Source organism: Eptatretus burgeri, chromosome 2 (genome assembly GCF_056783735.1).
Source record: "Eptatretus burgeri isolate ZD-2024b chromosome 2, Ebu_testis_v1, whole genome shotgun sequence".
Classification (NCBI taxonomy): domain Eukaryota; kingdom Metazoa; phylum Chordata; class Myxini; order Myxiniformes; family Myxinidae; genus Eptatretus; species Eptatretus burgeri.
This window is the reverse complement of record NC_140962.1, coordinates 18,516,531-18,529,065: the sequence shown is the minus strand read 5'-3', so window position 1 is coordinate 18,529,065 and position 12,535 is coordinate 18,516,531.

Below are 12,535 nucleotides of genomic sequence, written 5' to 3'. Positions count from 1 at the left end.
TCTCTCTCTCTCTCTCTCTCTCTCTCTCTCTCTCTCGCCTCCCCCCCACCTCACCTCACACCACTTTCCACCGCCCCAATGCTCACGCTGCCTTCCCTTCCCCTCCCCCCTCACTATTCTCCTGCCAAATTCCCTCTACCACCATATAACTCTCTGGGGGTCGAGGAGAGGAAGGGCTGTCAAAGAGTGTGCAATTTGGACAAATGAAAGTTTTTATTTTTTTATTTTTTTTGAAGCTCGGAACTGCTGCTCGGATCAATTCAATTTTTATTAAAGAAATGAATCACCAAATCACGGCAGAAGATAGCCCTGAGGTATGCTCGCTAACTCTAAGCTGTCTCACCTGGGTTCGAATCCCAACCCAGCTATAAACTGTCATCCCTGCGTTGCACTGGCAGGATGATTCATCAGTGTGCTTTGTTCATCCTGTCATTTGTGCTCGGTCAAGGTTGTGGGGAGCATCATCTACTGGGAGTGCAGCCGTACCGGTGATGCAGTTCCCCCTATAGGTTAGCTTTTTAATGTGTACAGGGTGCCGGAGATGGCTCACCTGCTCTTCACCAAGGACACCATGTGATCTTTAATGTCCAGTAACTGTAATGCCGACAGTAGATAGACGGGGTGCACAGTTTAACACCGATCCGATGGGCGGCACAAACATTGATGAAACACCGAGATGACAGTTTAAGTTTAGAGTTAGGTGAGATTAGAACCCAGGGAGAAACCTCGGATTTGTTGGAGTCTGAGGACAGCGTTAAGGTGAATATCTCACCATTTTCGAAAATGTCTGGCAGGATTGCTTCGACAACGAACATGCATTTACCGAAACGTTGTCCGACTTGGATTCGAATCTTGACCCAGCTGTAAACTCCCACCCTGGTTTTTCGCACACAAGGCGAGACATCAATCTGTCCGCCATCCCTCGGAGTGATGTTGGACTAGCCGACGAGGTGTAAATGTGGAGGCCGAAAGAGACCAGGGAGGTATGAAGGAGAGTTGTAAAGAACTAGTACGTGCCCGTGAAAAAAAAATAATAATAATAATAAATAAATATTCAAACCGCGAGTAACAAACAACAACCACGCAGGCCGTTCCTTCGCTCTCGCTTGCCCATATGTGCGTGGCCGTACATGCAAAAAAAAAACTTTCGAACAACCACACAGGCCATTCCTTCGCTCTCATAAACGACGACTGGATTGGGGCATTGTGTTTATCTATAAACACAATGCGGATAAGAAATCCGCGGATAAGAATACAGTAAGAAATCCGCGGATAAGAAATCCTATAAACACAATGTGGATAAGACTTATGCGGATAAGAAATCGAGAAATTATTAGAATACAGTAAGTCATCACTATCCAGAAGTCATGCGTGCCCGTACGGAATGTTCACATTATTCCACGAATTATCGCTTGCATTGAAGTAACAACTGCTGTGATACTTACACACAGAGTTAATTAAAATCAAGTTTACCTCCCTGTCTTTGCTTGCCATGACATTCGCTGCCATTTACCATTGGCACTCCTAACCCACGGTAACTAAGGCACCGATCGATCCCCATCGTAACCAGCACGGCATGTGACGTCATCGTTGGCCGGCCGTGCACCGGCCTACGGAGCCACGCCTACGCAGCAACGTGTCCTGTGATTGGTAACGAAATGGCGCATCGGCCACGCCTACGCAGCACGTGTCCTGTCATTGGTTGGTAAATAAATGGCCATAACTTGGGAATCACTTGTCCGATTAATATCAAATCTTGAAAAGGTACGTCCTCAGGTCCCCAGCAATATAGCTGGCAAGTTTCAATTAGATCGGACCAGTGGTTGTCGGGAAACAGCGGTCACAGACACACAGACACACACAGAGATTGCTGGAATTATAGATAGATGAAATGAGGTCAATAAGATGACAAATGAAGGGGTTGAATGCAGACTGCAGAGCAATGAGTAAGGAAACCCGTCGTTGTGAATCGTTTTTACCACCAAATTGAGATGTATTTCGTTGGCAAGCATGTTGAGTGGAGCTGAATTCCTTAACGCTTCCAAAGGCCACACCGTTTTGACAATTTGAAACAAAAAGAAGTTGTACACTTTTTTTGATAAATTATTTTTGGAACAATTTTTCTTCAGTCAATAAATAATAATAAAAATCGTCTCCATGTGCATTGTACACACCTTTATCTCGTAAGCACCTCTTCATAAACAACATCACTGAGGAAACGGCGCTTCTTCTTTGTTTCCTCGTCCAGGGCAAGAATACGGAGGCTTTTTATGGCCAATTGTTCAATTTGCGCCAATGTATTTTGCCTTTTCGCGAGGAAAAACACGGAGTGGAGAGGAGAGGAGAGAAAAAACCCGTAATGGCGAACGCGGCTGAGTTTCTCTTCACCATCGACCACGGCCACGCAGCAACGCCTCCTGTCATTGGTTGATACTAGTACGGGCCCGTAGGGGCGTGCCCGTAGGTGAGTGCTAGTATGTGCAGCCTCTCTCTCTCTCTCAAACCTCGAAGGCACATCCGCGGGTCCCCAGCAATATTCCTGGCAAGTTTCAATCGTGCAAAAGAAATAATAAAAAAAAAATATTAATTGTGATGTCATTCGTGACGTCATCGCACCGTGTCCTGTCATTGGTCGAGGGATAAATGGTCGTAACTTGGGAACCGCTTGTCAGCTCGATATCAAACCTTGAAAAGCACATCCGCGGGGCCCCGGCAATATTCCTGGCAAGTTTCAGTCAGATTGGACCGTCGATCGTGCAAAAAATAAATAAATATTAATTGTGACATCATTCGTGATGTCATAGCAATGTGTCTTGTCATTGGCCGACAGATAAATGGCCATAACTTGGGAACCGCTTGTCCGATCGATATCAAACCTCGAAAAGGCACATCTGCGGGGCCCCGGCAATATTCCTGGCAAGTTTCAATCAGATCAGACCGGCGTTCGGCGAGAAACGGCGGTCACAGTCACAGACAGACAGACACACACACACACAGATTGCTGGAATTATCGATAGATAAAATGGCCGCAGCAACGGTTCCGATCATTGGTTGGCAAAAAAAATGGCCATAACTTTGGAAGCACTTGTCCGATTTATATCAATCCTTGAAAAGGCACATCCTCAGGTCCCCAGCAATATACCTGGCAAGTTTCAATTAGATCGGACCAGGGGTTGTCGAGAAACAGCGGTCACACACACACACACACACACACACACACACGCGCACACACACACATTGCTGGAATTATAGATCGATAGATAAGCAGAAGGCAGTTGAACGGTTGAAAGGGAGTAGCAGCTCCAGAGTGCGAGGAATACGGAAAGAAAGATAAATAAATGGGGAGTCAGAAGGAGGAGCCCCATGCCAAAGCTTACCTATGATCTCCTGCCAAGCTTATCTGTGGATCGAGATCGGAGGATTATGGTAAGCATGTTACAGTGAGTAAATTCCAAAGTAAGACAGGATGAGGGATAAAACTATCTCCATAACCTTTCATTCTGCACTTTGGATCAGCTATAGTACATGGGTGTGCAAAGATTGCAAACCGAGTCTTGTGTCTTACTCGAAACACTCGTCCAGGAGGAACCAAGTTAAAGTCCAGCAGAACATTTGGCATGAAAATATGTGTCGAACAAACTAATAGTGGCAACTTACCTTCGGTGAGAGAGCAGTTGAAGAGTTGAACCCATCTCCGCACCAACCAGGTGTACTATGCGTTTCTGGAGCCGAACCAAGTAAAGATAAGTGGCTGGCTGGTGCTCCAAGCCAAATGTGACAACAGTACTCCATGAGGGGACGTACAGTTGTCTGAAACCGGAACAAAACAGCATCAGCAGATAAATACCTCTGCGCTCAATAAAGACAACCAACTTGCTTGGAAGCACTCTTTGCAATATCAGAAATGTACTTATTCCAAAGGAGGTTGGAGATGTCCAGACCAAGAAGCTGAAGCTCAGATTATTCTGTTAAGGTTGAAGACCCCGTGTGCACAGAAGGGAAGACCTGTTTCTGGAACGACACACGGACAACGATTTCGTTTTCTTTCCATTGAAGGTTACCCGCCAGTCTTTCCCCCACTTCAACACATTCTCAAAATCATTATCCCGTGAAACTCCAACCTCATTACGAGTAGTGTTGAGGGAATCAGTCGATGTCCAGTGAAGTCGAGGAGTCACCAGCATACGTGGCCAGCTGAGACAGAACATTATCAGGAAGATCATCGATATAAACAAGGAACAGAGTGGGACCAAGGACAGAGCCCTGTGGACACCAGAATTGATGGAGTAAGTGGAAGGTTGACCCTCAAGTATCACCTTGATCTTGCGATTTGTAAGGAAAGCCAAAATCATTGAATGCATCACTCCAGATACATCATATGATTGAAGCTTGTGGAGCAGAGCCTTGTGCCACACTTTATTAAAGGCTTTCGAGATATCCAAAGCAACTAATCTCGCTTCACCCTTGAGCTTAAATGCCCTGTTGAAATGACCTGTAATCAAGGATAGCAGATCATCAGTCGAGCAGGAATGGTGAAAGCCACACTGGCAGTCAGTCAGAAGTTCGTTGTCCTCCAGATGGCTGAGAAGTTGTTCATTGATGAAACATTCAACGACCTTACTCACTGCAGGAATCAGGTTGATGGGGCGATAGTTACTTGGCTCAGAATGATCACCAGCACCCTTGAAAACAGGGACAGCAGAAGCTACTTTCCAGAATGAAGGAAACACCGAAGCAGACAAGCACGGGTTGAAAAGCTTGACAAGAATCGATGACAGTTCAGGACATCACATCTTCAATACAATCACAGGGATTCCATCAGGACCCATCGCTTTCGAGGCAGCTCGAGTACGAATAATTGTGGCAAACTTCTTGGGAGTGATAAATGGAACAGAATTATCAGAGTCTGTACAAGAGGGAAAATCAGGAAGAGGGTGTCCCTGATCATTGAGGGGAGACTGACATAAAGCGATTGGAAAAGAGGTTAGCCTTATCCAGAGGTGAAGTTAAAACCTCAGGTCCATGAAAGAAAGGAGGTGAAGAAGATTTATTGTCGTCGAGTGCACTATTGGCAATCCTTCAAAAGCCCCTCAAGTCAAGGAGCTGAGTCGCAACGGAATCAGCAACAGAAGCTGCATATTGCTGCTTCGCATCCTCAAGAACTCTCTTGCAGAGGTCACTTGGTTTATGGAACAGACATTTGGACTCCAGAGACCCTTGCACATGGTCCTGCTTGAAATCGTGGTTGTGATGAGCAATTGCTGATGTGCAAGCCAGAGTGAACCACGGATGGGAATGAACCTTCACTTGATAAGACACATGAGGGAATATAAATGTACACATACCAGTGCGAATCCATTGGGAGATCAAAATTTGTTTTTGTTTAACGCACGCTTGAGCCAAAACCAGAACAAAAACTGAAGAAGAGACCCGATGGCCACCATGTTGCGGTCGATTCGGCAAAATAAAAGGAAAAGCAATTTTAATTTGTTGATATCTTTTGTAGACGAAAAACCAATAAAGACAACTGGGATAACAAACCAGAGATTAATAATTTGTTTGCTTTAACAAATGCTGGAGCCAAAACGAGAACATAAAAATTACCCTCGGTTGGGGGTGACGGTCATCTCTGAAGCTCTGTCGATGTGGATCTCTGATCGGCATAGATTGGCTTTGATGTCGTCTTGTCTTTTGGTTCAACGTACAGACGAAAGCCCGGGAGTAAAAAGGATAGACAACCTCAGAAATCAAACTTCATTTCTGAGTTATCCGGAGATAGATTTTGAAAATGGTTGATTTGGAACATTTATGATCAATGTGTCTTCAAAAGGATAGAAACCAGACCTCAGAAATCAAACCGCATTTCTGAGTCATAAATGGCGGATGATATTTTGACAATGGATGATTTCACAAGATTACAGCATCGGTGACCTTGACCTTCAACCGTGTCAAAAGTCATACCGTCGTGCATCACTATCGACCCCAACCTCCATACCAAGCTTCATCAAGATCGGGCGAAAATTTTTTTGACCGTATCACATCGAGTTTTCCAACTTTGAAGACACGTGACTCGATAACCAGGACGAATTAAAAAAACCAGCTCGACCAAATTTAGATATTGTTCCATATTATCAGAATCAGAAGAGGAGATGGATTTTGAAAATGGACGATTTTGCAACTTTGGAGTGGCCTTGACCTTCAATCGGGTCAAAGGTCAAACCGTCGTGCATCCCTCATCGACATCTACTCACGGACCAAATATCAAGAAATTGGAAGAAGAAATGGGGACAGACGTACGTACGGACATCGAGACTGGTTTTATTAGGTCATCTCAAACGAGATGACCTAAAAATGAAGAAGAAGAAGAAACTCCCTATTCCTCCGTGCGTTGCCGATTTCACGTTAAAAAAACAATGGGGGCAAAAAGACTCCCGTAGAACCCCATGGATGAACACAGAGTTAGATGCGGTAAATAAACCTCGATTAGTGTTGTGTATAAGCAATGACGGCTCACACGAAGGATCTTTCGCTCATCACCTTTTAATCACGTCTCGAGCTCCACGCTCGGATACCCGCTGAGTGCTGACGTCACTGGAAAGCCCGCTGAGTGCTGACGTCACTGGAAAGCCCGCTGAGTGCTGACGTCACTGGAAAGCCCGCTGAGTGCTGACGTCACTGGAAAGCCCGCTGAGTGCTGACGTCACTGGAAAGCCCTCTGAGTGCTGACGTCACTGGAAAGCCCGCTGACGTCACTCTCGGTTCCGCCTCGTCAGTTCCGGCTCTTTACGCATCATTCATATTCATGTAACTCCCAACACCATATTTAGGCATCAGATGTGAACCTTTTGGCCAAGTTTCATCAAAATCGTGTGTTTGGTTCAAGCGATAATGACTGAAGTGTTTACGGATTCACTCACTCGCTCATTTACTCACTCTCACTCACTCATTCATTCACACTCATTCATTCACTCATTCACTCACTGACAGACGCTGCAAAATCGCATCAGGTCACCTGACGAAAGTCCAGGTGAGATAATAATTGATGAACGAACGTGTTTCTGAGGTACAACTCGTGTAATTATATTCATTGTGGAACGAATCACTCCGAACCCGATCACGTGACACGCTTGCCAATGACGTCACACAGGAAGGCGATCTCCATGCGCAAACGTGTTTCCAACGACGTCAGCGTTGTGAGGATAAATAAGACCTCTTAGCGCCGGTTCTGGTTCCTCGACTTCTTGGAATTGTTGGTTATTGTGCGGATCTTCCCTTCGACAGCCTTGTGACGTGAGGTGAGAATATATATGTTGTTGATGATTTGGGAGCGACCGGACGAACTTCACGTGAGTTCTGTGCATCGATTTACTCCTTTGTCTTTTCCTTCACGCCAAACTCCATTGTTATTCTGTCATCATTATCCGTCGGTAATGTTCGGGAAATTCCGTCTTTAATCGTCCATGACGTTGCTGCCACGTCACTTGGGATGATGTTTGTTCGTCCTCTTCACCTGAACCGACCGTGTGTTGGTCACGTGACTGTTTTGGTTCGTGAGGTGTCGCTGCTTCCGCCATAACGTCTCTTATCGTATTCGGGCCTTGCACGTCCGTCCGTCTGTACATCGGACGTGTCAACACGTTCACTTTCAAACGTTGAATGTTGGACGAACCGCGTTGGCACAGATTGCACACCACACCTGAAACCATGTCTTTACCGACACGAAATTGATGAAGCAACGATGCGTCACAGACGCGTCACAGACGATGCGTCACAGACGATGCGTCACATACGATACGTGTGTCCATGTTTGAAGAGGTGTGAGGAGAGTGAGTTTTTCTATCCTCGCGGAGAATCTCCAAGTCTTACTCACGTTGTTGTTCTTGTGGACTTTTTTGTTTCACAGCCTCCAGTTTTCATCGAAACTTCCTGAAACTTGGCATATCTATCTAAAATTCCAGCAATCTCTGTGTGTGTCTGTCTGTCTGTCTGCGACCGCCGTTTCTCGACTACCGCAGGTCCGATTGGATTGAAACTTACCAGGAATATTGCCTGGGACCCGCAGATGTGTCTTTTCAAGGTTTGATATCGATCGGACGAGCGGTTCCCAAGTTACGGCCATTTATCTGTCGACCAATGACAAGACACAGTGCTATGACGTCACGCATGACTTCACAATTCATATTTATTTATTTATTTTTTGCACGATCGACGGTCCGATCTGATTGAAACTTGCCAGGAATATTGCCGGGGCCCCTCGGATGTGTTTTTTTTTTTTTTTTTTTTTTTTTTTATACCTTGGTCGAGGCTCGTATGAGAGCTAACACACAACTCACAGCAAGGAGGCATGAGACAAGAGGGGCGGGAGTGGAAGGGACAAAACATTGGGGAACAGACTCAGGTGAACTGTGGAAGGGAGAGGGATGGGGATGGGACGGGGAACATGGGTAGGGGAAGATGGACATTAAACGGACTTTCAGGAAGGAAAGCAGGAGAATTAAAGGAAGTGGGCTTGGGTGGATTATCGGGGTAGAAAAGATCGAGGATTTGGATGGGGGAAGATAAGAGGTGGTGGTGAACAGCTGTTTTGAAAGCCTGAAGGGAAGAATGGGAAAGAATAGAGTGAGGAAGTTTATTCCAAAGGCGGGAAAAAAGAGGAATGAAAGAGTGAAGATGAGCAGTGATTCGTGATTTTGGTAGTTTTACCAGAAGGGGGTTGTTGGCGGACCTTGAGCGCCCTGTGGAAATGTGGTTGGGACAAATCGCAGAGAGAGCAGGGGGGGCAAGGCTGGAGAGGAGTCGGTAGTTATCGGATAATGTCGGATAATGTCGGATAATATCGGTAGTTATCGGATAATGTCGGATAATATCGGAAAAAGTCGGATAATGTCGGCAGATAGTGAGACCCAGAAGCTTGAAAGAAAAGACTTCTTCCAGAGGATTGTTGAGAAAGTGGATGGGGGGGTTTTGTAAACGGTCCTTTCGAAGAGACATAGTGAGAGTGTGAGATTTGTCTGGATTGAAAGACATGTTCCACGTGTTGGACCAGTTTGTGATTTTATCCAGATCTGCAGTGAGCGAAGAAGCTGCTGCTTGCCGGTCTGAGGGATGACAGATGGTACGGCAGAGGGTTGAGTCATCGGCAAAGAGAAATAGAGGATTTTCCAGAGAGTCCGAGAGTTCATTGATGAAAACCAGAAAAAGAACAGGGCCCAGAACGCTACCTTGAGGAACTCCAGCCTGCACAGGAAGAGGGGATGAAAGAACTCCATTTAGGGCCACACGTTGACTGCGACAGGAGAGGAAGTCTGCGAGCCATGAGTGGAGATGGCCTTGAATACCATGGGAAGAGAGTTTGGTGAGTAGGGCAGGGTGCCAGACTGTGTCAAAAGCACGTGATATGTCCAGGGATACGGCTCGGATTTCCTGTCTGGCATTGAGGACCTCCATCCATTGATGGGAGAGCAGTAGCAGCATATCTAGGGTAGAGTGACCTGTCTGAAAACCAAATTGATGATTGGAAATCAAGCCATTGGAGAAGAGGAAGGATTTCATGTCTGAAGCGATGATGGATTCCATAACCTTGCTGATGATTGGGAGAAGGCTGCTGATTGGTCTATAGTTACAGGGATCTGTTTTTGCACCTTTTTATGCAGGGCAGTGATGTTAGCAGATTTCCAAGCAGATGGCAGATGACCTTGGGAAAATGAGAGGGTGAATAGAACAGAGAGAGGGTGAGCAAGAGCAGAAGAGCAGGCTTTGAGGACACGTGGGCTGATGCCGTCTGACCGGTTGGTAGAATCTGACTCGAGGTTTGAAAGCAAGCTCTCCACCTTGTCAGGAGAAAAGGATACAGAGTCCAGGGACAGTTGGGTGCGACTGGGTAAAGTGGGTAGAGATAGTGATGGGTTTGGGACACAAGATTTAGCTGCAAACACCGAGTTTAGACATTCAGCTTTATCACGTGTGGAATCAGCAGTGCGGCCATTTGAGGTAAGGGAGGGGATGGAGGGGGAACATACACCAGAAACAGATTTGATTAAACGCCACCAGGATTTTGAGGAGGGAGAGAGGTTTGAGAGTTCAGACTTGAGATGAGAAAGATGTTGTTTTCTGGCTCTCCTGAGGGTAGCTACACACTTGTTCCGAGCTTTGTGGAAAGAACTGAGATTGCTCTCAGTTGGGTTTGCTTTCCATGAGGCAAAGGCAAGTTGTTTCAGGACAACTGCCTCGCCACAAGCTTCAGTAAACCAAGGGCGGGAGGAAGGGTAAGACAACTGAACACCTAGAGGGGATAAATCTGTGCATGAGGGAGAGCAAGTTTCTTTGAAAGAATTCCCAGGATGAGTTGATGTTTGAGAAAGTAGTGATAGGAGACCAGTCTGTAAGTTTGATGGCTGCTCGAGACCCTGCCAGTCGGCTTGAGTGAAATGCCAGACTCGACGGCGGTGAGGTGGTTCTCTGATAACAGCCAGAGAGATGTCCACTTTAATAAGGACGTGGTCAGAAGAACCAATTGGAGCGAAGGAAGAGCAGCAGATATTGTCAGGGAAATTTGTCAAAATCAGATCCAGAAGAGATGGAGTACCATTGGTTGAGATCCGGGTCGGGAAGTTGACCGATTGAGTCAGTCCCAATGAGTCACAGAAAGCTTTTGCTGATGTCCCATGGCAGGTGAGAGAGGTACCCACACCTAGCCAACTGGCGTGATGACAATTGAAGTCGCCACATAAGAGGAAGAGAGAGTTTGGATGAGAAGATAGAAGATGGTCCATGTTTTCGGAGAGTGAGGTGTAGATGGAGTCATGTTCGGAGTCATGTTCGATCACTGTTCGGTGGACGGTACAGTACACATATAAACATGAGGTGGGAGTGGAGGGGAAGCCGAAGCCAGAGGTATTCCTGGGGGTGTGGGGGAGTGAGAGCAGTGCAGGGAGAGTGAGGAATAGAGTCTTTGATGAAGAGAGCAACACCTCCACCAGGACGAGGCTCAGGTCTGTCATACCGTAAGAGGGAGTAACCAGGGAGAGATACTTGGGAGTCAGACACGTCTTGGGAGAGGAAAGTTTCTGTTAGGCAGATAATGTCTGGTAATGTCGGTGCTTTTCAAGGTTTGATATTTATCGGATAAGCGGTTCCCAAGTTACGGCCATTTATCTGTCGACCAATGACAAGACACGGTGCTATGTCGTCACAAATGACGTCACAATTAATGTTTGTTTATTTATTTATTTATTTATTATTTATTTTGTACGATGGAAACTTGACAGGAATATTGCTGGGGACCCGCGGATGTGCCTTTTCGAGGTTTGAGAGAGAGAGAGGCTGCACATACTGGCACTCACCTATGGGCACGCACCTACGGGCCCGTGCTGGTCTATCTATAATTCCAGCAATCTCTGTGTGTCTGTCTGTCTGTCTGCGACCGCCGTTTCTCGACGACCGCCGGTCCGATCTCATTGAAATTGCCAGGAATATTGCCGGGGACCCGCGGATGTGTCTTTTCGAGGTTTGATATCGAGCGGTTCCCAAGTTACGGCCATTTTACTGCTTTTTTCAGTGTTGAAAAGGTGTACATATGGCAGCTGAAGATGTCGTTCCACCTTCTCACCTTATCATGCCAATTTTTTCCCAAATTATTAATAACCGGACGATCACCGGTCCGATCCGATTGAAACTTGCCAGGAATATTGTCGGGGACCCGCGGATGTGCCTTTTCAAGGTTTGATATCAATCGGACGAGCGGTTCCCGAGTTACGGCCATTTATCTGTCAACCAATGACAGGACACAGTGCTCTGACGTCACAATTAATGTTTATTTAATTTTTTTTTTTTTTGTACGATTGAAACTTGCCAGGAATATTGCTGGGGACCCTCGGATGTGCCTTTTCGAGGTGTGAGAGAGAGAGAGGAGAGAGAGAGAGAGAGAGAGAGATAGAGATAGAGATAGAGATAGAGATAGAGATAGAGATAGAGATAGAGATAGAGATAGAGATAGAGAGAGAGAGAGAGAGAGAGAGAGAGAGAGAGAGAGAGAGAGAGAGAGAGAGAGAGAGAGAGAGAGAGAGAGAGAGAGAGAGAGAGAGAGAGAGAGAGAGAGAGAGAGAGAGAGAGAGAGAGATAGATAGATATAGAGAGATATAGAGAGATATAGAGAGATATAGAGAGATATAGAGAGATATAGAGAGATATAGAGAGATAGAGAGCGCGCGGCTGCACATACTTGCATGCCCCGACGGGCCCGTACTAGTCCATCGATAATTCTAGCAATCTCTGTGTGTCTGTCTGTCTGTCTGTATGTGTGTCTGTCTGCGACTGCCGTTTCTCGACGACCGCCGGTCCGATCGGATTGAAACATGCCAGGAATATTGCCAGGGACGCGCGGATGTGCCTTTTCAAGGTTTGATGTTAATCGGACGAACGTTTCCCAAGTTACGGTCATTTATTTGCTGACCAATAACAGGACACTGTGCTATGACATCACGAATGACGTCACAATTTGTTTTTTTGCACGATTGACATCAATTCTTCTTCTTCG